Genomic DNA, 23,761 nt, shown 5'->3' with positions numbered 1-23,761 from the left:
GTACCAACCAAAATATGTCATTGCAGTTGTCAAAAATGCTAATTAAATGGCTGTTCTTGATATTCTAAATATTCAGTGAAGTAACCATCATATTATGTTGGATTCGGCTGTCAAATCAAAATTGAAAGAATGTAAACAAAATAGTTGATTGATATATACAGTCAAACCTGTCTATAATGACCACTGAAGGGGAGACAGAAAAACAGTCACTATAGACAGGTTGCCTTTATAGACAGGTTGGGGTTTTCGGGCCAACCAGCGAGTCAGTAAATAAAACAGAAATATATCAATGCAAAACAGACCTGCTTTTGGATATTTACATATTTATTACCGTGCATTATTTAAAAACCAATTGTGTCAATATATTTCTGTGATTTGTGTTCGTTTTATTTTTAATGTTTGCATGTGGCTTTCTAATGCAAGCGTAAATTTGGATCAGAACAAAATCAACTCGTTTTGATACACACTAGTAGATTTTTTCAACTATGAACATAATAAATACCTAATTACTGACTTGACGTAGCCTGGAATTATCTGTGCAAGATTAATTTCTGACAATGTATGCGTGAAATATTTTGTACAACACTTTCTCGCTGGCAAATCGTATGTAATGTTGCCGTGTCACCAGTTTTGACGGATTAATCTCGGGACATGCAAGATCGATTTGGAGGCGTTTTCTCACAATATATAGCTTCAAAACTATTAAAATCACAATGCAGGTACACATATTAACTTTCAGTTGCATTTCTTCCAAGTTATGAAACCGTATTTTATTGATAAACACATCGAGAATACCCGGGTTACATTGGGCGATAATCCGACTGACTCTATAATCGTGAAGAAATCAAACGTAAATTTATAGGCCTAATTTGAAATAGGTTAAGTTACAGGCCATTTCTTAGTAGTATTACATTGCTAAATATCGACAATGAATAACGGAACACATTAAATAACTTGGCATCGTTTTATTTTGCCTACCGTATCATCCGAGTTCTGGCTTCAAAATCACGCTTTGCGAGTGATCTTTTCATGCACATGGCATTTGCGACCAAACATCATTTCAGTCTTTGATAGGCATAAACAGTGGTTAAAACTTCCATCTTCAAGTCGGCAAACATATTTGTACCTCAAATGTTACGGCCGCTAGGTTATAAACCATACAGTCTATATAAACAATTCATAGCTTGGGCTTCAGTAATGGTTGCCATTTGCTAAGGGAGTTAATTGCCGGAAGTATGTCAAAGGGACGCTACTACACACACACTGTACTCGGTACTCGAAAAGTCGATCTCAGCGACAGGTCGTTAGACAACTTTGACGGGGCAAAAATGACCGGTCGTTAGCCAAATTAGACAGGTGGTCGTTATGCATAGTGCCATTATATAGTAAAAATGCACGGGGATTCTAAAAACTGGTCGTTATAGACAGGCGGTCGTCATACACAGGCGGTCGTTAGAGCAGGTTTGACTGTGCTCATAAATCTATAAATCCATACCCAAGTATATCTTAGTCCGAATATGTGATCAATATTAAGATATATACACCATTTGGTATTCCTAAGGCCACACCAATTTGAAAAATAGTTCTTCGGGATTTTGGAGAGAAAAAAAGTGGGGCGATAGGGTGGGTTTTTTTAAAGCCCTTTACAAAAATTGTGAATTTCATCTCCCTGGGATCTCAGATTTTCCCTTGGGGAGGGGATTAAATTTACTAAAGTCTATATAGGAAAAACACATTTGTGAACATTATTTGCTTAGTTTTAATAGGAAATGAGTCAAACTGGATTAGAATCATTAGCCTCAAACGGCATTTTAACACCATATCCATATTGGTCCTGGCTGACCCCCAGGGACCTGAGAGGCGGGGCCAAAATGGGTCAAAATGGCTAAAATTTCAAAAATCTTCCTCTGAATTCACAGGTTTGATGGAATTTTAAGCATAAGGTTTGGTAACATAATACACTAACTATCAAAATGAAAAACAAAAAATAAAAATTCTAATACGAAAGTTCAACTTTAAAGTATATTTTAATTCGTAAATAATTTTTATAGATTTGAACCAACTTGCAATGCAGCACTCAGGTGACCGTCAAGGCCTCTTGTTTAATTTTCATTTTCCCAACAAAAATGGGGCGAGCTGTATCAAAAATGAGAATATGATGTTAACAAACATAAACACAAGGCCAAATTCATTATATTTGTGTTTTATGTACATGCAGGCTGTAACATTTTAGGTTTGAGAGTCAAAAAAAGATATAAATAACATTTTTGGTCTCTGTGCTATTGACTTGTCTAAAAGACTAAATTATTGTCTGAAGAATGTTGTACAAGTTCATGTGCAAAGATCTAAAGATCTACAATATTGGGAACCTGTAAAATTTTGCCACACCAAATAGAACAAATGCTGTGCATTTGCATACATGAAAATACTTTTTTAGAATGTAAATTTTCAAGTATGCAAAAGCAATAATAAGAATGTTTAAGAGTCACACAAAATCAAATGTAGATATAATAAATATTAAAAATTCTAAAGTTGGAAGGAGATAAATTCTATGTATTTATGTTGTTGGCATGATATGAAGTCAAAGTAAAAAACATACACATTGAATGTGATGTCAATAATCAGAAAAGAATATAGGTTCGCGATTTTAAGTATTGGATTGCTATCTATGACGCATGTAATTTTACGTCAGCCACATCGATCACATTTCCATCGTTTGCTTTTATAGAATTAAACAAATCTTTAAACCTCCATTCACTTGGGCATTCTGTTACAGTACAGAGAATAACAACATCTCTGTCAAAAGCTCTCACAGTTGCAACATAAACACCTGCCATATTTTCATTAGTTAATCTGGTTCCCTTTTGCGCTTATACTTTCGTTTTCCTACCGGTTCAAGCGCTCAAGTGATAAATATTTTGGCGTATCTAAAGCACATACCAGAAACGTGAAGGGAAAAATTGGATTTTCGTTCTTCGGATTTCCGGGCGGCTTAAATAGGGGCAGTAAATTTTTTTCTAACATTTTCATTTTAGGGGCGGGAAATCCCGAAAAACTAGGTTTCAAATTGGTGTGGCCTAACATGGAACAATTAATAAAATGACATTAAATAATCTTTATAGTCATTCCTTATTTAAGACGAGTCACATGTGTACGAAAGAGTTACCATTACATAATAAAGATTTGTGTAACGTTAGCATGCTGTTGAGTCTTTGTTTGCTTCACTGTAAACAGTGTCATGTGGTTCACAATCACCAAACAAGCGCACATGGTATTCACAGCAGCATGCATCCAATTGATGGCGACAAATCACTGCATATGGATGAGACATCAAGGAAAAGCCTTTGTGTGAAACTCAAAACACTTGTGTGTAATGTCATTCATATCACTTTTGAAAGGATTCTTTGTCAGTTTTCTTGATATAGTTTTTACAGTGTCTTTTTCACATTCTCGAATTAAGATGATTGTCTGTTATTTATTATGATTAATGTTTATTATATTTTTAGGTAATTGGTACATAGCCTCACAGTATATGTAAAATGATAGAAAACTGATTATTTGAACAGATAAAAGATTATGTAATTATTTAAACAAAGAGAATAAAAAAAGAAGATATGGCTGATCAACAGCTATTGTTATTAGAGGATATGTATTATGTGGTGAAGACTGGAGTGTTCAGGAGAAAAACCACCAGACTATAACCAATAATCAAGGTTAACTTAATGGTGTAACTGAGGCAATGAAGTTATTCTGGAATACTCTGACAGATGTCTTTTAGCTTTGTCGTAATCACTGAGATCCCATGGTGCAACGTCCCTCCTGATAATATTATTTGTGTATATGAGATCCCATGGAGTGACCTTCCTGTGACATTGTTTGTGTGTATGAGATCCCATGGGGTGACAGTCCCTTCTGGTGACATTATTTGTCTGTATGAGATCCCATGGTGTGACCTCCCTATGACAGTATTTGTGTGTATGAGATTCCATGGTGTGGCAATCCTTCTCTGTGGCCTTATTTGTGTGTATGAGATTCAATAGTGTGACAGTCCCTCCCAGTGACATTATTTGTCTGTATGAGATCCCATGGGGTGACAGTCCCTCCTGTCACATTATTTGTGTGTATAAAATCCGAAGGTGTGACCTCCCTGTGACATTATTAGAGTGTATGAGATCCCATGGTGTGACAGTCCCTCCTGTCACATTATTTGTGTGTATGAGATCCCATGGAGTGACCTTCCTGTGACATTGTTTGTGTGTATGAGATCCCATGGTGTGACAGTCCCTCCTGTCACATTATTTGTGTGTATGAGATCCCATGGTGTGACCTCCCTGTGACATTATTTGAGTGTATGAGATCCCATGGTGTGACAGTCCCTCCTGTGATATTATTTGTCTGTATGAGATCCCATGGTGTGACAGTCTCCCTGTGACATTATATGTGTGTATGAGATCCCATGGTGTGACAGTCCCTCCTGTGACATAATTTATGTGTATGAGATCCCATGGTGTGACAGTCCCTTCTGTCACATTATTTGTGTGTATGAGATCCCATAGTGTGACCTCCCTGTGACATTATTTGAATGTATGAGATCCCATGGTGTGACAGTCCCTCCTGTGACATTATTTGTCTGTATGAGATCCCATGGTGTGACAGTCCCTTCTGTCACATTATTTGTATGTACATGTATGAGATACCATGGTATGACCTCCCTGTGACATTATTTGTGTGTATGAGATCCCATGGTGTGACAGTCTCCCTGTGACAGATGTTGCTTGCCTATCATGTCAAGACTAGGAACTCTTGGAGAGTTGATAGTTGTATTCAACCTTTTCCGTCAGGACTCTTTTCATTAGCCAGCATACAGTTCTGCTACATGCTCCAAACTTGAGACACTGCGTTTTGTTTTAAGAAAACACTCATATATCACCTTTTTTCGTCTAATCAATACTCTATAGAAAAGACTTTGAACAAGCGGTCCCAACTTATTTAGAATAGTTAGCTGTTAATTTCCCTAATCAACTAGCCTCTAAAAGACTATGGAGAATTGTATATCTCAAGGAGGATGGGTTGCTGGTTAGATTTTCAAATGTCTGAAAATGTACTTCTATTAGGATAATCCACCTTATTTTAGTGTGCAGTTTAACAGGAACTTATTGTGAAGGAGAGTTTCCTCAGGGAACTCTGACTTTATTCCAGCACAAAATCAGGTATGACAATTAATAGTTAATAAAATTCTGAATCGAAAAAATGAATTTAAAAAAGGCTAGTTAGAAGCAGAATGATTTACTACCAGACCGGGTTCGAACCTGTGCCCTCCGAACACAAATTGAGCTACCTGGACGTTGACGACTGACCCAGTCTAGAAATGTTACACTTGTAGTGTTCAAGTTCAGTAGTGATGAAAATTGTTTTATATACATGTAGATTGAGATAATAAACGCTTTGTTATAAAAATTTCCTATCTGTTAAAAAAAAAAAAAATAGGAATTAGAATTAAGATATATTTAGTTTTGCACAAAAGTTATTTCAATACAATCTATGAATGTTCTCCTACCTTCATTGAAAATCACATAAATTCAATTTTATAATCCGACCAGATTATGATAAAGTGTGAAGCTGTGTTTTTGTGGAACCGAGACAGAGGCTGCTGAAGTTTTAGCTGGCAGAAGTTTTGGCTTAGCTTGTCCCCAATTGGATGATGTAATGTGACAGTAGTCTATTTTTAGTTGAGAACTGGGAAACTGGTGAGGAAGAAAAATCAATACATCCTCTTAGTACAGTTTTGTAGCATGTTTCACCCCAGAGAAGAAAATTACTTGATACATATGAAAACATGTCTTGGATAAAAGCTAAAATTATCTTGGCTTGTTATTGCGGCTTTGTTGCAAACCTTTAATTGATATGAAAAAAAATGTAAACATGTGTTGTCTTATACCAAAGAGATTGATGTTGGGTTCTGAAAATGTTTAACATTTGATAACATAAAAAATAAAATAAAAGTCTAATTAAAAGAAGGAAATCGTAGATTTAGATATAACTGTAAGATATAAATTGCCTTGTCTTTATAGGAACTTAAGATACAACATTATATAAAGTGACCATACATGACATTATATGGCCATACGGGATGGGAGATGAAGTTTTGGTTTACATGACGAAAGAAAAAGTTCTATGATGCAAATTAGTGTAGGAAAGCCTCTTTTCTTGTAGAATGGATGATGATAGAATCACATGGAACCTAATATGAGGATTTTATGTTGATTTCTACATGAGAAGAAATCTAATTTTCCTGAAACTTAAACTGTAGCAGGTACATCATGTTTTTAACCTGGCCTGAACAGCTGGGCACCAGTGTTATCAAGCCCCTGCTTTGTGTCGGTGAAAGATGACTCTATCTGGGCTCACCTATGCATGTTAATCGTTAAGCCATTATTTTTGGTTGTTACCAGCATATGTCTGTAGCTAGTAACAGGTAGACAGGAGGGTTAGTCTGCCATCATGGCTACCTGATCCTTAATCCCAGGTGGAGCTTATAGCTGACTTAACTTACCAACAAAAGTAGAACATTTCATCGATGCACAAGTCAGAAAAAAAACCATTGCAAGCAAATTATGTAGCGTTAAGTTTTCCTTGTAGTTGGGTAAGCCAGCCAGGAGTGCATTTTGACACTTGTTCTTGACAGTTGTGCCAAGTCAAGCAGGTTTTGACATTTCAAGGTATATGGTCTCTTGGTTTTTGGCATCGGTTCGCCATGCTCAGTTTGATTTTGACATTTTTCGTGCAATTGGAACTTGATACATTGTAGTGCAAATTTTGATTGGTGAAGTATGTTTTTAGTCGATTTAGTTTCTAGTTGTGCCTCTATGGTTTTGACATGCAAATTGCATGTTGTGCTTGACTTATTTTTGACATTTTAAGTACAATATGCTTGGTTAGGCTTAATCAATTGAGGTCTGAAGTGTCGTGTCTGGCATTACTTAATGATCAGGTCGATTAGCCATGGAAGTATACATGTCCAATGACCTTGGGTCAATGTAAAAGATTCTTTATGAAAAACAATATATCAGTAAGCAAAGCATTAGTGTCTATCAGATTCTGTTGCGTAGTAAGTGACGATTACGAGTATATCATTAAATGGGGTACAATAGCCAAGTGGAAAAGTGGGTACAGTTTGGGTCAAGCGTTTGAAACGCATGGAACAGTTGTCTTCGCACTGACTGTAGGTCAATGGTTTTTCTCTGGGTACTCTGATCTCCCTACAACGTCTAGACCAGATAACTTATTGAGTGAAATCTGAGTAGGTTCCTGAAATACTTCCTGCTTGTGAACTTTCAGACTAAAGGTTTTGCTGAGTTAATAAAAAATGATCAAACTTGAGCATATTATTTATGACTGTGTAAAGGGTCCAAATGTATGATGATATTTTTGGGGTCTCTGGTTGAACACCTCTTCACCAATGTGAAAGGTTTGAGCAAGGGTTTATTATGAACATGGCCATCCCATGAGCAACTCTTCACCGTACTTCCTGTTTCACTGTTTACTAAACAATTGTGTAAAGTACAAAAAAAATTGTTTATTTTGGAATCTAGTCAGCATTCTTATCTGAGGTCATATGTTATTGGGCCAGGAGACTATCTGTAACTGAAGCTTGCTAACCCCTGGCTTAGCTTCTGGCATGTGACATGATTAGCTGAGATAACTTTCAGAGACAAGCCTTGGACTTGTGCCATCAATAAAATGGCAAACCGTCTGGCTTAGTGTGTCGGTGGTAGAGGGATCATTGTATGGGGACAAGAGGTTTAAACAGGACCGTAGTTACTCTGATATGGTTGGAGATTTATGGGCTAGGAAAAGAAATTCAAAAAAGGGCTGGAATTTTTTTACTTAATGACTAAGAGAGAATATATTAGATCAGTACCAGGTTACTACTACTGTTTTCGTGGCTGCTGAGAACAGGGATGAACGAGTGTCTTAGATTTAAGAGAGATTGTCGGGTGCCTCAGACTTAAGAGAGATGGTTGGGTGCCTCAAACTTAAAAGAGATGGCCTGGGTGCCTCAGACTTAAGAGAGATGGTTGAGTGCCTTAGACTTAAGGGAAATGGCCGGGTGCCTCAGACTTAAAAGAGATGGTCGGATGCCTCTTCTTTGAGAGGACTTGTCTCCCAATGCCAGTTAATATTATTTCTCTTGGCCACATTTGAAATTCGGCCTACTGCCAGCACTTTGACAGCATTCAATAAATTTTTACATTTCTAACTCCCATTCTGAGCATGTTGGTGTGTATTGGGTTGTAACTTGTCAAATGGGATCAGATGGTACTGTAAGTGTTATAGGGCTGGAGTCGGGTGGTTCTGTAAACAAGGGGATGGGTCTGAACACCTTCAGGATTCAGATTGGTAATACGGTTACAACTTGGACAAGTTAGAACTCCAGAACATGAGATAGTGTTGGCTCTTTATCGGAGCTCATGAATCTCTGAATGTTAAAGCCTGCTCTGTGCCAGAACATGACAGGTATAACCATGTAGATGGATCATAAAATAGGTTGTAATACAGTAAAAAACTGAAATTAGTACTGTATTTTCTGGAGTATAAGTTGCAACCTATACATCAGTGCGACTTTTCTGTGGACGAAAACTAAAATCTGACGGTGTTTTTGTATTCTTACCCCATGATTTTCAATTGAAAATCGACCATGTGTTGCTTGGTGTCTTTGGCGGCATGCTTCAGTCATATAGCATTATAAAAAGGGCAACAGTTCTACTATACAAGAAGACACAACATGAATATACCACAGTCTCCCAAAACACACACCTCGCACAGCATACACGCAACACACTGCAAACATGGGAGGCGTCCTTACATGACCATAGCTGTTAAAAGGACGTTAATTAAACAAACAAACAAACAAATCATGTAAAAATCGTAAGTTTACTCCCCAGTTAAGGAAAGTTTAATATCGAAAAAATCGCTGTAAAAATGTTTAAAAGATATCATATGTAATGAAAATATAATAAGACGAAAATAATTACGTACCAGATGCAGGTTCAATTGTAAAATTGGTTAATTCACAGAAAATTGACCGTATACCTTGGTGAAATTGCACTATAATGAGATTTTTTCCATCAGAAATCTGAGATATACAACAATCTCCCAATTTTTTACAGAATTAGCCCCTTGTGCAAAGGTAGCTATTGTTACATCATTAATTTGTGGGTGACATTCATGATGTTTTCTCTGAAAATAATGACTCGCTTGCAACCACATGACGTCATAATCGGCACCTACTCACAAGGACAGATAACTTTGTAATATACAAATAAAAAATAGTTATGCTTTTTAAGAAAAATTCAATTTGTGAATAGGTGGTTAAGTTAAACCCTTCAGTTGAAGATTCACTTTCACCTTGAGCCTTTAAAATGTTATCTTCCTTTGCATCCCCTGTCCAGAATCTGTTCCATCCTACCCTCTGTGTTTTATGTGATGTAGACCCAGGATTGTGGTGATGGACACAGTGTCTACATATCTATAGAACTGGAGCGGAATGGATGCCTCTCGATCACATTACATCTTTGTACCAAAAGAGCTGAGGTTTTCATGGAACTTTACAGATTTTTTTCATTTTACTGGAACTGGCATGGTTTCTTTTCAATTAGAATTCCGTTGATCCACGTCTCTGAGCTCACTGTAGAAAGACTATTTTCCAATGAATATCAAATGAATACAGTACATATAGGACACTTCTGGGTGTTTTGTATGTGTGTTTGTGTTTTCCCTTGCAAGCGCTAGGTTATTAAAACTTTGATGCGTTGCAGAACCAGGTCTATAAAACAAATGTAACAGTTTTGATCCCTAGCATCAATAACAGATGACAGATTATCTGATATCATGCTCTTCAACTGTAGCTGATGGTAAAATTAGAATATATTTAAATTTAGTATCTAAATATAATGGAATGCTTTCAGCAGCACTGCCGGCTGCTCTTGTATTGATTTGTTCAGCTTCAGGGTAATTATGTAATAGTTAATTGTTGAAGACATTGTGAGTAGAAGATGGTGGTATATCTGTGTGTCCATGGTCGTTCAGGGATTGTTCTTAGTGAATGCTTACCAAGGATCTAACTCTATCTGTCTAACTAAGCTTTTAATGATCAACAGAATAAATTAAGAGATTTGGGCAGTTATAATTTGCTGAATATCGGATGAAATTCAGTAACTTCTCACCATGCCTTTGAAGATGTGGTATTCAAATTGCTGGCCCCACTGAATTAGATATTATGGAAAATGTAAAGATTTTTAATGCAAAATTATAAAGATTCTGGTGAAATTGATTAACAAATACAACATGATATTATTGGTTTTAATGATTTTGTAGAGTCAAACTTCTAACTAGAAACTGAGAAATAATTAATACTAACAATAGATGCCCCTGCTAAAATCTCTTTATGTTGGAACTATCTTTATAAATCGAAAGACCAGTCTGAATCCCTGAAAGGCTTCTGTATAATGGTGAATGACCTATAGGTTACCTTGACCCCAGGAGCGGTTATCCATGATGAAATATATTCATCGGCAGTAGCCAACATTTTCGATATATTTACAACTTTTACCATTGTATACCAATGTACACCATGACAGTACATACATCTGATGATCCAAACATTTGTTGAGATTGATCAGCCCAGCATACAACAAAGTACACGGTTAGACTGAGAACATTGACCCAGACTACAAGTTTTTTATGAGGTCATTTGCCGATCAAGATTGTTATAATCGACGATTTATCATACAAAGATAATTTGTTTATCAATAAGCCGTGTTTGCTAGTCAAAAGTCAGTGATCTTAATTAACATAATTAAACGTTCCGTTAGCTAAAATTCCTTCACAACTCCTAGTATTTCACTCAGTAAAATTTGACCTGAATTTTATTTGGGTCATCAAAGACAATTTTCAAGCCAATTTTTGATTAATCTTAATCACGCAATTAGGAAAATGGCTTATCTTTTGAATGTATGATAATTAGAATATTCTAGTGTTTGAAGATCGCCTGATTTTTTGTTTATTTGAAGGCTATAAAACAGGGAAGTCAATGACACTTCCATAGATCAATATATACCAATATATATATACTAGTTCACTGTGACTACAATTGTCCTGATCATTGAAGCCATCTGAAGGATAGAGAGACTAGCCTTAGCAGTGATTACATATTACAGTTGTAAAAAATGGATTTAGTGATAGTTAGTCTGCTTTTGTGTTAATGAATACATTATAGGTCATTGAAAATAGGTCAACACTTGGTATAGAGTTAGGATATTAAATAGGAAAGAATTCCTCAACGTTTATAGGACCTACTGTCTGAGGTAAGACAATTATTGAAGATATGATTTGAATTTTATGGTGAATCAATTTTGATGGATGAAAAAAGATATGACAATGGTGTAGTTATAGACTGGCCACCAGTCTCTGCAATATTGGGGGAAAAAAATTCACTTAAAATTTGGCTAGATTATTTCTGTCTACTATGCCTGATTCTAGAAGTTTCAAACTAGGGGGAGATAATCTAGTAAGAACTCTATAGACAACCTAGTATCTGGTGGCCAGTCTAATCTAGTTTATGTATGTATGAAACTTTGAAGTTGATATAGTGTAACCTGCCAGAATGGATCTCTGCCTATTCTGACACAATTAAATGACATTTTCCTTCCTATGTTATAGTAATGAAAACTTGTATATTATGAGTCCCTGTCTATACTAACCGAACATCTTGATTCTGATGACATCCTGTATAGATATGTTATACTGTATTAACTATAAGTATTTATTTTACTTCATAATTACCATACTAAATAAACAAATTATCGTGGTGATACAATATGTCACAATACAGACACATCACTATCAGTGTTTTTCCTGAGATATTGGTGTGACTCACATTCCACTTCAGTACAAAAGAAAATTTCATTTTCTCTCAGTTTGCTGTAGTTTTCTTTATTATATTTTTGTTCCACAAAGACCCACATGGATTCAATTCAAACACATTTGCATTGCCATATTATATATGTTTAAAGGCTTTTCTGACCTTAATGTCTACATGCTTCCCTGAATTTTCTTTGAACTTTATTTGATATGGTTTATATTTCTGTAGATAGTGAAGAACAGAAGCCGAGAGCTGGGACAATCTAGCTTGCCTTAGCGTTTGGTTCTGTACTTTCCAGAACAAAGTGAGGCAGTTGAACAATCAACTGTTTTGTTGGGACCAGCTTTTAATGAAGATGATTAAGTTTAATGCATTCAAGCGTTTCAGAAAATTAGTAAACTACAGCACTTCAAATAACTGGAGACATTTTGAATACAGGGTAAATTGTAAAATACAATTCTTGATTCAAATATTGCACTGCCCAGAAATATCAGCTGAAAGTAATCATGTCAACAACATACTCGGTATACCTTAATTTGCAAGATGTTGATAAATAAGGACATTTTCCACTATTACAGAATTTTGTCTTTTTACTCTATAGGTTTATATATTCCAGAATAATCACTGTGAGAATTCAAGTCTTGCCGTATTTGATTACAGCAGATATTCTTCTAGGTCTTTCTGTAATAGTAATGCTTGTTTCCATGGATACAAGTTTGAAGTTTGACACTTATAGTTCTTCTGGTTTAGGCCTAGCTTTCGCTGAAGTTTCATTCTTTGTCCATGTAATGTCACAGAGATGATTAACCTACTGACTATCTCTTGAATAAAATGATTGAGTGTTGGGTTTCCTGGTGGATGTCTTCAGTATGATTCAGTAAGATAGCACTATGATGTAAGAGGTATTTTAGTTGAGCCCTGTTATAATGATGCTAATGAAAAGAGCATAGATGACTTTATGAATTAATGTAACTGTCTCAAAGAAGATGGTAGGAAAGGATAAGAAACAAGACCCCAATTTTTTTTATTTATTTCTGGTCAAGGTCACTTGAATGGTTGATGCTTGGACATCAGATGAAATTATGACAATTTAAATGTCATATAGATTCTATAGTGATGAAATATGGCAGGTTAAGAAGTACAGCTAAGAGTTTAAATCCATGCAGCAGTGAACCTATCTTGCTTGGTATAAATCAATAGGTCTTATGTCTGAATTCAAGATATTCCTTCGTAAAAATTTACCTGGATATTTTCAAAATTCATTAAAATCAATATGATGAAGTATTGATGACTGTAAGGAATGTTGGTGTGTGATATGACCAGCTGTGTGGGTGTATCTGAGGCGGTGGTTAGCTTTTCTGGACAACAGGGGTCAGTGACCAGGCGGTCAAGCTTGCTTCTTGAGTAAACATATATACATCTTCATGAATTACCATACTTGACATATACATGTAGTGTGTTTACCATCCACTGGTGTAACTTCCTTCTAGTTGACCAATCGGTCAGATTATGGAATGAACAATTTGTTGTTATAAATGTGAAAGAGAAGGACACATTAAAGGACTTTTAGGCAATGGAGAGAAGAGGTGACCACTTTATGTTATAAAGAAAAGACTATATCAGGTTACATCTACAGGTCAGTGGTTTTTCTTAGAGTACTCTGGCTTTCTATATCAGATGTTACTTGCGTTTTCAGGTCATTGTCAATTGTAGCTCAAACTATACATTCAAAGCTACTTCATTGGTCAATTTTATCCCCCCTTTCACCCTACCACTCTTAACTTCAGACTCAATAATATTTGTGAGCCTCCTGAGTTAATCATGGACTACAATAGTCTGCTAACTGCTAAAGTTAGACCATCGATCTGTGTTAGACCAATGCACTCTGGGACTCCTATCTGGCAGTGATGTAGGACACTGGATATATGTTAATTAAATTACTGTAGCCCTAAATAAACCAAGTGAACTTGAAACACACATTATTCACCTAGTATCACTGCACTTCTGCTTCCTATACACTGCAGTACCTCAAGTCTAGAAGTCACTTCTGGTGTAGTTAACACATTCTGATAATAATATATACTTTGTCAGAGGCCATCCATGAATGGGAGGGATTCTGCTAACCCTCACAGCACATGGTGTAGAGGAAACATGTAGTGACAGTGCTGTGTAGAACCTCTGGACACAGCGCTGTGGTCAGTGAAAGCTGATAGAATGACTCCATTATAACTGCTGCTGTTTGACCAATAGCTGTGGTCATTGATATGGAAATCTGACCTGAGCTTCAACTCTTGACCTGCTAATTCAGCACAGCTAGGACAGTCACCCTTACAGTGGCAGCTCCTTACTTTCACTGCCGTGGCCAGTCCAACATATTTAACACTGCATCTCTCACTGTGATATCGGTATTCACCATATTCAGCACCCATGGTGTTTGAATAATTGAAAAAAGGGGGTCTTATTAATGAACCAAAATGTAAGTTGTTGGCTAATAAAGTCAGCAATATTTTAAATCATTCTGTACTCATGGTACGTTAATCTGTGACATCCTCTTAGATGCATTATTTAATGCCATGATTGACATGTGATAGACTTAAAAGGTCATATGTAACGTGTTACAATGCTAGTGTTATCTAAAATTGTTAAATCCATGGAAAGGGGCATTTATACAACTTCAATTCTTCTCCAGTAAAGGGGAGGAGTGCTTATAGGGGGAGGGGCAATAGTTACAGCAAATACGGTATGTTGGACTATCAAAAGTTTTCAGATTATACATTTGATCACAGACCTACAATATTTGGAGGAGCAGATTTCGTCTTGAATTATTCAAAATTCTGTGGACTCTTATGATTTTTATCTGATTTTTCCAATGGGGAGATCTGCAACTTGTTAAACATTTAGAAATATTATATTTAAAATTGTGCCTGAAATCAAATATCTTCTACAATTATATTTCCAGTGGATTTTCAATGGATTAACTAATTAATCTGAAAATCATTATTTATATATACATATTGGACAGTGGTAAGTTTTTCATCTCCTTCTCTGCACAAATTGTAATACCTTTCCATCAACATGCTGATGAAGCTAGTAATGAGGTTTCAGTTATCGGTCATATAGCTTATTGACCAATCTTTCCCTGCTAATGGTCACTTCCAGAGCTCTATGATCATGTACTATTGACCAGCTTGCTCTGTCTGATAAGGTTCATCATTTGCCTGGAATGGTCAGCTTTTCAAAACTTTTGATGATTGCAGAACATAGTAGATAGATCCCTGATGACTCTTGGATGGGTCTTGTACAATGATAAAATAGGTGTCCATGTTGAGACAGATATTAGGTCGATACAGGTAAGAAATGACACTGCAAGGATACTGCGCCATTTGATCTTAATGAGATTGAAGGAACTCAAACATGAAGTTGTCTTTTATGTTGTGGTGAAATGACAAGAAAAAAAACCCACTATATAATCAGGGGAGAATACTTCTTCATATAAACTGAGAAACTTAAAAATCATTCACTCCTGGTATCACATTTAGACTCTTCTAAATTAAAGACTAGACCAGTCCATTATGAAATTTTAGGGGTGAATGGGTTTCTGTTGTAACATGCAGGACATTTCTTCATTGGCTGTATATGTTTGGGTATGGATTAAGGAATTAGATTAATTATAAGATGGTTAGGGTGTGTGTGTAAATGTATCCCTAACCCCTACTGAGCCTGTCTGGGTACCACTGTGGCCCCTATTGTGGGTATTGTTAGGCCTGTATAGTGAGGAGACTCTATGTACAAGTGTTTAGGGCGGTGGTATTGTCTAAGATTGAGGTTGAGAGCTGTAGCCTTGATCCGACTGTTGTGTCAACCAGCTGGTTTGGGTACAAACTTTTTCTACCTTTCAGGTGATTCTTTACAATTTGTCACAAGCCCTTCCCTTGAAGTGCTGCTGAGTCAAACACAGAATTAATAGCTCAGCAATTCTGTTTGAATTTCTTCTTTAGAATTGAAAAAGTTTTAAGTTTCATTTCTAAATGAAGTTTTCTTATTTGTCGATTCAAGATGTTGCTTTATCTGAGTGAAGGAAGCAACAATTTGGATAATCATTTTGTATAAGTGTAAATACATTTTACTGTTATTTTTATCTTTCTGGTAATGTGGAATATATTTGAATTACAGCAATACAGGATGGGGGAGGGTATTCAATTTTTGATTTGCAGAAAAATTTGGTTTTTAAGGGTTGATATTATCACTTATCTTATGAGTAATGAAAGGATTTGTTATAAGGTCGACCATCAGAGAAGCAATTTGACAAGTTTATGTTTTAAATTACCCTGCTGATACCATTCCTAGTGAGAGATCTGTCAGAGCTTTCCAGAATAACTTGATTGCCTCCATCTCCATCTATTGGCTACACTTGGTTGGATTTTTGTTTTAAAAAAGGGTAATAATGGAGAGATACTCGATAAAAGCGATGCTCCGCTCCTCCAGTTGAAAGTGCATTCACTAGGCCAGGTTTTATGAGATATTTCTGTATGATAAAAGTAGTCTAAACCGTGCTGCCAGGCCTTGGCTGGATTCTACTGGTTTATAGAGATGGCTTAGAGATATAGTGTCATCAACTGAGATGAGGATTATAACAAAACAGCACTTCCGAAAAAATAAAATCTGAACAGTTGCTTTTAGTTATCTTCATTGAGGAACAATTGTTATGAAAGCTTCATAGGAAAATCTGATTAATACTTGACATGGATTTTTCTATTGTGTAAGTTATTGGCCTTTGTTTTGTATGGATAACAGACATTCCAGCAGGCCTATAAAGGTTCTCCACTGTGAATCCATAATCTGAGGATTTCTCTTAATGTTCATGGTCTAGTGTGACAGGCAAGACAAAATATTCCAGTATAGTCCATTTCAGATAAGTTTGTTTTGTTTTATAACCACCATGCACTCAATGCTCTGCATAGTTTGCTGAAACAGAGCATAGCTGGCTTTGTATTGATTTGGGGAGCTGGAAGCAGGCTGTATGAGCTAGTGTAACAACACTCTGGGTGAGTGAGGGCCGGGAAAGGGCTGTTGTTGGAGTGTGTGGGTGTGTGTTGGCCCCAGGAAGGTAACTGTGTGTTCTAAAGACTTCTGCAAGGGTTCAGACCCAAGACTTTAGGGGCCCGTTGTAGCCCCTTGCTGGTGCTTCAGGGGTCGGCAGTGGCAGGAGCAGACAGGGAAGGACTGGAAAGCAGGGATTGTTTCTGCAGAATTCTACCCATCTGTGCTTCATGGAATCACTGCTTATATATAGTTCTGTGTGAAGGTAATGCTTTCTCCTGTGTTGTTATCATACTGCACATGTAAAATTGCATGCTGCTAGTATCTTTGGATTACCAACATCAAATAGATGAAAGACCATCACAACTGCAGTCATGTATTATTATTGTTACACTGTCCACATTATATTGTATCAGGTTCAGACTCTAATGCTTTGTAGTTTGCTAAGAGATCATTATCATTATAAAGCTCAGTCTAGCTACTGTTCACATTTCATGCTACACATACAAAGAATAGGGAGCATCTTCTCATTGATGTAAATCCCATTTAGTTTGTAATGCATGCATGACTTATGTACAATATATATCTAGCTTTGTTAGCTTTATAAAAACTGTAGTAAATATGAGTAAGTGCAGATCATATAAAAATACAAAAGGATTTGTAGTATTGAAAAAACAAACTGTTGATTTGATTTTCGTTTTCAATACTGAAATGCCTGTTTATATATATCTAGATTACACAGGTTCTGGTATACAACCAAACTTGCGGAATAGACAGGGTCTCTATAGAGACCTATCTGTGTAGACCGCAAAGGTTATATATATATAATACTATGTTCACTGTGCTATTTATAGATTCGCTGTGGTTGAAACAAGCACATGGAGATGTGGGCCTATAAGCAATCATCTTGTGTGATCAAAAAGTAAATTAGAAGCCAGCTCATGGTGGAGTTTATGTGAAATCAAACTTTCAGATATGTATACATGTATAGATTCTTGTAGTAGACTCTGTGGGTCGGCAGATGTGTACATTTAGATGTCTTGTAGTAGACTCGTGCGAGATACATGTATATTCTGTTAGACCCTGGGGTCGCAGTTACATGTATAGATGTAGTAGACTCCTGTGGGTCGGTAGATATGTACATGTATAGATGTCTTGTAGTAGACTCCTGTGGTATCGTAAGTATGCTGTATAGATTTCTTGTAGTAGACTCCTGTGGGTCGGCAGATGTGTACATGTTAGATGTCTTGTAGTAGACTCCTGTGGGTCGGCAGATGTGTACATGTATAGATCTTGTAGTAACTCCTGTGGTCGAGATTGTACAGTATTTGTAGTGACTCCTGTGTCGTAATTGTACTGTAGATGTCTCTGTGTGAGATATGTTAGAATCCTGTGGTCGGCAGATGTGTACATGTTAGATGTCTTGTAGCATGTACTTGGTACATGTTGATGTCTTGTAGTAGACTCCTGTGGGTCGGCAGATGTGTACATGTATAGATGTCTTGTAGTAGACTCCTGTGGGTCGGCAGATGTGTACATGTATAGATTCTTGTAGTAGACTCCGTGGTATGAGTAACGGAGTGTGTACATGTATAGATGTCTTGTAGTAGACTCCTGTGGGTCGGCAGATGTGTACATGTATAGATGTCTTGTAGTAGACTCCTGTGGGTCGGCAGATGTGTACATGTATAGATGTCTTGTAGTAGACTCCTGTGGGTCGGCAGATGTGTACATGTGTAGATGTCTTGTAGTAGACTCCTGTGGGTCGGCAGATGTGTACATGTATAGATGTCTTGTAGTAGACTCCTGTGGGTCGGCAGATGTGTACATGTGTAGATGTCTTGTAGTAGACTCCTGTGGGTCGGTAGATATGTACATGTGTAGATGTCTTGTAGTAGACTCCTGTGGGTCGGCAGATGTGTACATGTGTAGATGTCTTGTAGTAGACTCCTGTGGGTCGGTAGATATGTACATGTATAGATGTCTTGTAGTAGACTCCTGTGGGTCGGAGATGTGTACATGTGTAGATGTCTTGTAGTAGACTCCTGTGGTCGGAGATTGTACATGTTAGATGTCTTGTAGTAGACTCCTGTGGGTCGAGATGTGTACATGTGTAGATGTCTTGTAGTAGACTCCTGTGGTCGGTAGATATGTACATGTGTAGATGTCTTGTAGTGACTCTGTGGTCGAGATTGTACAGTGAATGTCTTGTAGTAGACTCCTGTGGGTCGGCAGATTGTACATGTGTAGATGTCTTGTAGTGCTGGTAATGTCATTGTAGACTCTGTGGTGAAGTCATGTTAGTGTCTTGTAGTAGACTCCTGTGGGTCGGTAGATATGTACATGTATAGATGTCTTGTAGTAGACTCCTGTGGGTGGTAGATGTGTACATGTATAGATGTCTTGTAGTAGACTCCTGTGGGTCGGAGATGTGTACTTGTGTAATGTCTTGTTGTAGACTCCTGTGGGTCGGCAGATGTGTACATGTATAGATGTCTTGTAGTAGACTCCTGTGGTCGGCAGATGTGTACATGTATAGATGTCTTGTAGTAGACTCCTGTGGGTCGGCAGATGTGTACATGTATAGATGTCTTGTAGTAGACTCCTGTGGGTCGGCAGATGTGTACATGTATAGATGTCTTGTAGTAGACTCCTGTGGGTCGGCAGATGTGTACATGTATAGATGTCTTGTAGTAGACTCCTGTGGGTCGGCAGATGTGTACATGTATAGATGTCTTGTAGTAGACTCCTGTGGTTCGGCAGATGTGTACATGTATAGATGTCTTGTAGTAGACTCCTGTGGGTCGGCAGATGTGTACATGTATAGATGTCTTGTAGTAGACTCCTGTGGGTCGGCAGATGTGTACATGTATAGATGTCTTGTAGTAGACTCCTGTGGGTCGGCGATGTGTACAGTATGTCTTGTATGATGTCATGTAGTAGACTCCTGTGGGTCGGAGATTGTACATGTTAGATGTCTTGTAGTAGACCCTGTGGGTCGCAGATGTGTACATGTGTAGATGTCTTGTAGTAGACTCCTGTGGTTCGGTAGATATGTACATGTATAGATGTCTTGTAGTAGACTCCTGTGGGTCGGCAGATGTGTACATGTGTAGATGTCTTGTAGTATCATCCAGTGGGTCCGGATACCTACTCAAAATCATTGGTTATAATGAGTTTGTGGAAATGGTATCTGTTATAGTCACATCAGTGGGATTATAGTTTGCATGAAATTCAAATGGTCAAGGTCATTTTGGTGAAATGGCTTCTGCTAAGATATTACACCAAATGGAGAACTCAAGGTTATATACTCAAGGTCATATAAGAAGTCAGTAGGTTTGAATTTGAAAGGTTAAGGTCAATGTATAGCCCGATTCAATATTGGTAGGAAGGGATAGGTTCCTTAAAGGCAAAGCCAATGTGGAAGGATAAATGAAGGTCATACAGAAGTCACAATGGATTGGTGATCAGAATGTCAAGGTCATTGCTAAGGCTTAGAAATCAAAGTCATCTTTGAAATCACTACCAAAATTGAAAGAAAAGGTCAGAAAAAGACTGAGTCACAGCAACTATTGGTAGAAAAGGTCAGTGTTATCATAAAGGTCACAAACAGTAATGTTTTAAAGGTCAAGACTACATCATAAAATGTCAAGGTTATTTGATAGAAGTCACACACAGTATTGTTGGAAAGTTCAAGGCTACAGCATAAAAGGTCAAGGTTATCATAAAATTCACAGACAGTATTATTGGAAAGGTCAAGGCCATAGCTTATTGTATAGCTTAAAAGGTCAAGGTCATTATGAAAGTCAAGTCATGGTGACTGTTGGTGTATGTAGATGAAGTTTGTACTTGTGTGACAGTCTGTCCAGGTGTGTTCCACCTGGTGTAATTATATTTATAAATGCATCAGCCTCATCATTTAATTCCTTCATGGCATATATTAAAATGTAATATCATGTCATTTCAAGGTCATGTTTTCAGATTATTGTCCCCAGTTGTAGTGACGACGGTCTGGTCATATTTATGATCCTATGAAATATAATTTTTCCAAGATGATATATGTAATATTGGTTCTGTTACCATTGATATTTATGTATTTGCAGGACATTTATTCACATTAAATTTCTATGATGTTGAAATTTATTCAAAGTTCATGCAAAAGTTTATGCCCTGACTGAATTAAAAGAAGCTAAAAATCCCACTCCTGTCCGCCTTAGCAGTCAAATTAATATAGCTGTATGACCTAGTAATACAATTACAATTAATGCCCTGTGTGAAGAGAATTTCTGATATAGTTGTTAGTGTACTTGTATTTACATTGACAAACATGTACAGCTGTGCTGAAGTATTTTTTGCACTGTATCTGTCACTGATATCAACATTGCTGGTATGAAATGTCATGCGTTATCCCTAGTTAGTACTTTGGCCAGTAACTATATATATATAGCAACACTGTCAGAATACGATATTTTGTAAATATACAAACATTATTGCAAAGTATTACAGTAGGTATATATCAATACTGCTCATGCATGTCATCTTTTGATATTTTTTAGAATCTGGCTTTATATCAAAATCATGCAAAAAGAACTTTGTCTTGTAAAGGTAAAAACATCTAATAACAAATATATTTCAGGTGATTTAGACAGGTTGTTTCACTAAGGAGATTGTTATATTGGACAGATTGTGTGAGAATGTGACATCAAAAGGATAGTCTATATGCAGGGATCTCTAGACAGGTAGACAACCTCTTAAGACAGGTAGATGGTATCTGTAGAGAGGTAGATGGACTCTTTAGTCAGGTCAAGTGAAAGGTCTAATAGACAGGTAAATGATCTCTTTAGACAGGTGGGTGGTCTCTAAGACAGGTAGATGGTTTCTGTAGACAGTTAGATGGTCTCTCAGACAAGTGGATGGTCTCTGTAGAGAGGAAGATGGTCTCTTTAGACAGGTAGATGATATCTGTAGACAGGTAGGTGGTCACCGTAGATAGGTAGATTGTCTCTGTAGACAGGAAGATGGTCTCTGTAGACAGGTAGATGGTCTCTGTAGACAGGTAGATGGTCTCTTTAGACAGGAAGATGGTCTCTGTAGACAGGTAGATGGTCTCTGTAGACAGGTAGATGGTCTCTCGGACAAGTGGATGATATCTGTAGACAGGTAGATGGTCTCTTTAGACAGGTAGATGGTCGGTCTCTGTAGACAGCTAGATGGTCTCTAAGACAGGTAGATGGTCTCTGTAGACAGGTAGATGGTCTTTCAGACAAGTGGATGGTCTCTGTAGACAGGTAGACAGTCTCTTTAGACAGGTAGATGGTATCTGTGGACAGGTAGATGGTCTCTCAGACAAGTGGATGGTCTCTGTAGACAGGTTAATGATCTTATTAGACAAGTGGGTGGTCTCTTTAGACAGGTAGATGGTCTTTTTAGACAGGTATATGGTCACTTTAGACAGGTAGATGTTTTCTTTAGACAGGTAATTCCAGATGGTCCTCTGATGAAGGGTTTTATATTACAGAGGATTCCTCTTACTGGAATTAGTCATTTTCCAGAAGAAAATATTCAAATAACCGGAGTATTCGAATAGGCGGAGATAGCATTTTGCACCTCCGTTTGACCCCCCCCCCTCCCCATATACATGTGAACAGGCAAATAGGTATTGTTTCGTATACTTGATAAATAGGTAAATTGTTCGTTGGGCGGGGGATATACAAATGGGTTCCGTCCGTCCGTCTGTCCGTCTGTACGAATGGTTTCCGGAGCATAACTCTAAAACCAGTAGAGATATTTCCACGAAACTTCATACACACATTGGTCTTATGGTCTAGTAGTGCCTTTTGCTATTTTTAGGTTTTCATTTTTTGCATTTTTTCCGTAACCATGGAAACATTGCTGAAAATATAATTTTTTTGTACCAGGTTTGTTTCCGGAGCTTAACTCTAAAACCAGAAGAGATATTTCCACAAAACTACATTGACACATTGGTCTTATGGTCTAGTAGTGCCTTTTGCTATTTTTAGGTTTTCATTTTTTGCACTTTTTCCGTAACCATGGAAACATTGCTGAAAATATCATATTTTTGTACCAGGTTCGTTTCCGCAGCATAACTGGAAAACCGGTTGAGATATATGCACGGAACTCCATAGGCACATTAGTCTTATGGTCTAGTAGTGCCTTTTGCTGTTTTAAGGTTTTCACTTTTTGTACTTTTTTCTGTAACCTTGGAAACATTGCTGAAAATGGCAGATTTTCGTTTAAGAATTGTTTCCGGAGCAGTGCCTTTTGCTATTTTTAGGTTTTCACTTTTTGTGCTTTTTTCTGTAACCATAAAAACATTGCTGAAAATATCATATTTTTGTAGCAGGTTCATTTCCGGAATATAACTCTAAAACCAGTAGAGATATTTCCACGAAACTTCATAGACACATTCTTTTTATGGTCTAGTAGTACCTTTTGCTATTTTTAGGTTTTCATTTTTTGCACTTTTTCCGTTACCATGGAAACATTGCTGAAAATATCATGGTAAATGGTAAATGTCATTTGCAAAACTCCACCCATCTTTGTGTATATAGTCTAATATAAATGTCAAGGCTGTATACCTGATTCAACAATTGCAGCCCCACTCTACTTGAATTATACTCCATCTTTCTTTAGCTTAACTTCCTTTTTCCTGTTTTTGATGCTGTGAAACAGCATTCTTAGGTACGCTCGGCGAGCCTGTGCACATCAGAACAATGAAACCACTCCGCGATGAAAATTAAAAGTTGTTTTGTTCATTTCACTTAATACTTGATGGTA

General features: G+C 37.1%; 1 protein-coding gene across 5 annotated transcripts in view; it reads left to right on the top strand.

Moving 5' to 3' along the window:
* Positions 1 to 23,761, top strand: part of LOC138307399 (lysine-specific demethylase 6A-like) — a 150,816-nt gene that overhangs the window by 58,218 nt on the left and 68,837 nt on the right. Inside the window, exon 1 of one of the 5 annotated variants that reach the window (XM_069248129.1) lies at positions 16,950 to 17,228. The exons of the other annotated variants lie outside the window; for them this stretch is intronic. The gene's annotated coding sequence lies outside the window, so the exon portion shown is untranslated. Of the gene's footprint in view, positions 1 to 16,949; positions 17,229 to 23,761 lie in introns of those variants that run through there. 5 annotated transcript variants of the gene reach the window in all.

Source organism: Argopecten irradians, chromosome 14 (assembly GCF_041381155.1).
Source record: "Argopecten irradians isolate NY chromosome 14, Ai_NY, whole genome shotgun sequence".
NCBI classification, from domain to species: Eukaryota; Metazoa; Mollusca; class Bivalvia; order Pectinida; family Pectinidae; genus Argopecten; species Argopecten irradians.
Note: the sequence above shows the minus strand (reverse complement) of the source record. Positions and strands in the feature narration are given on the sequence as shown.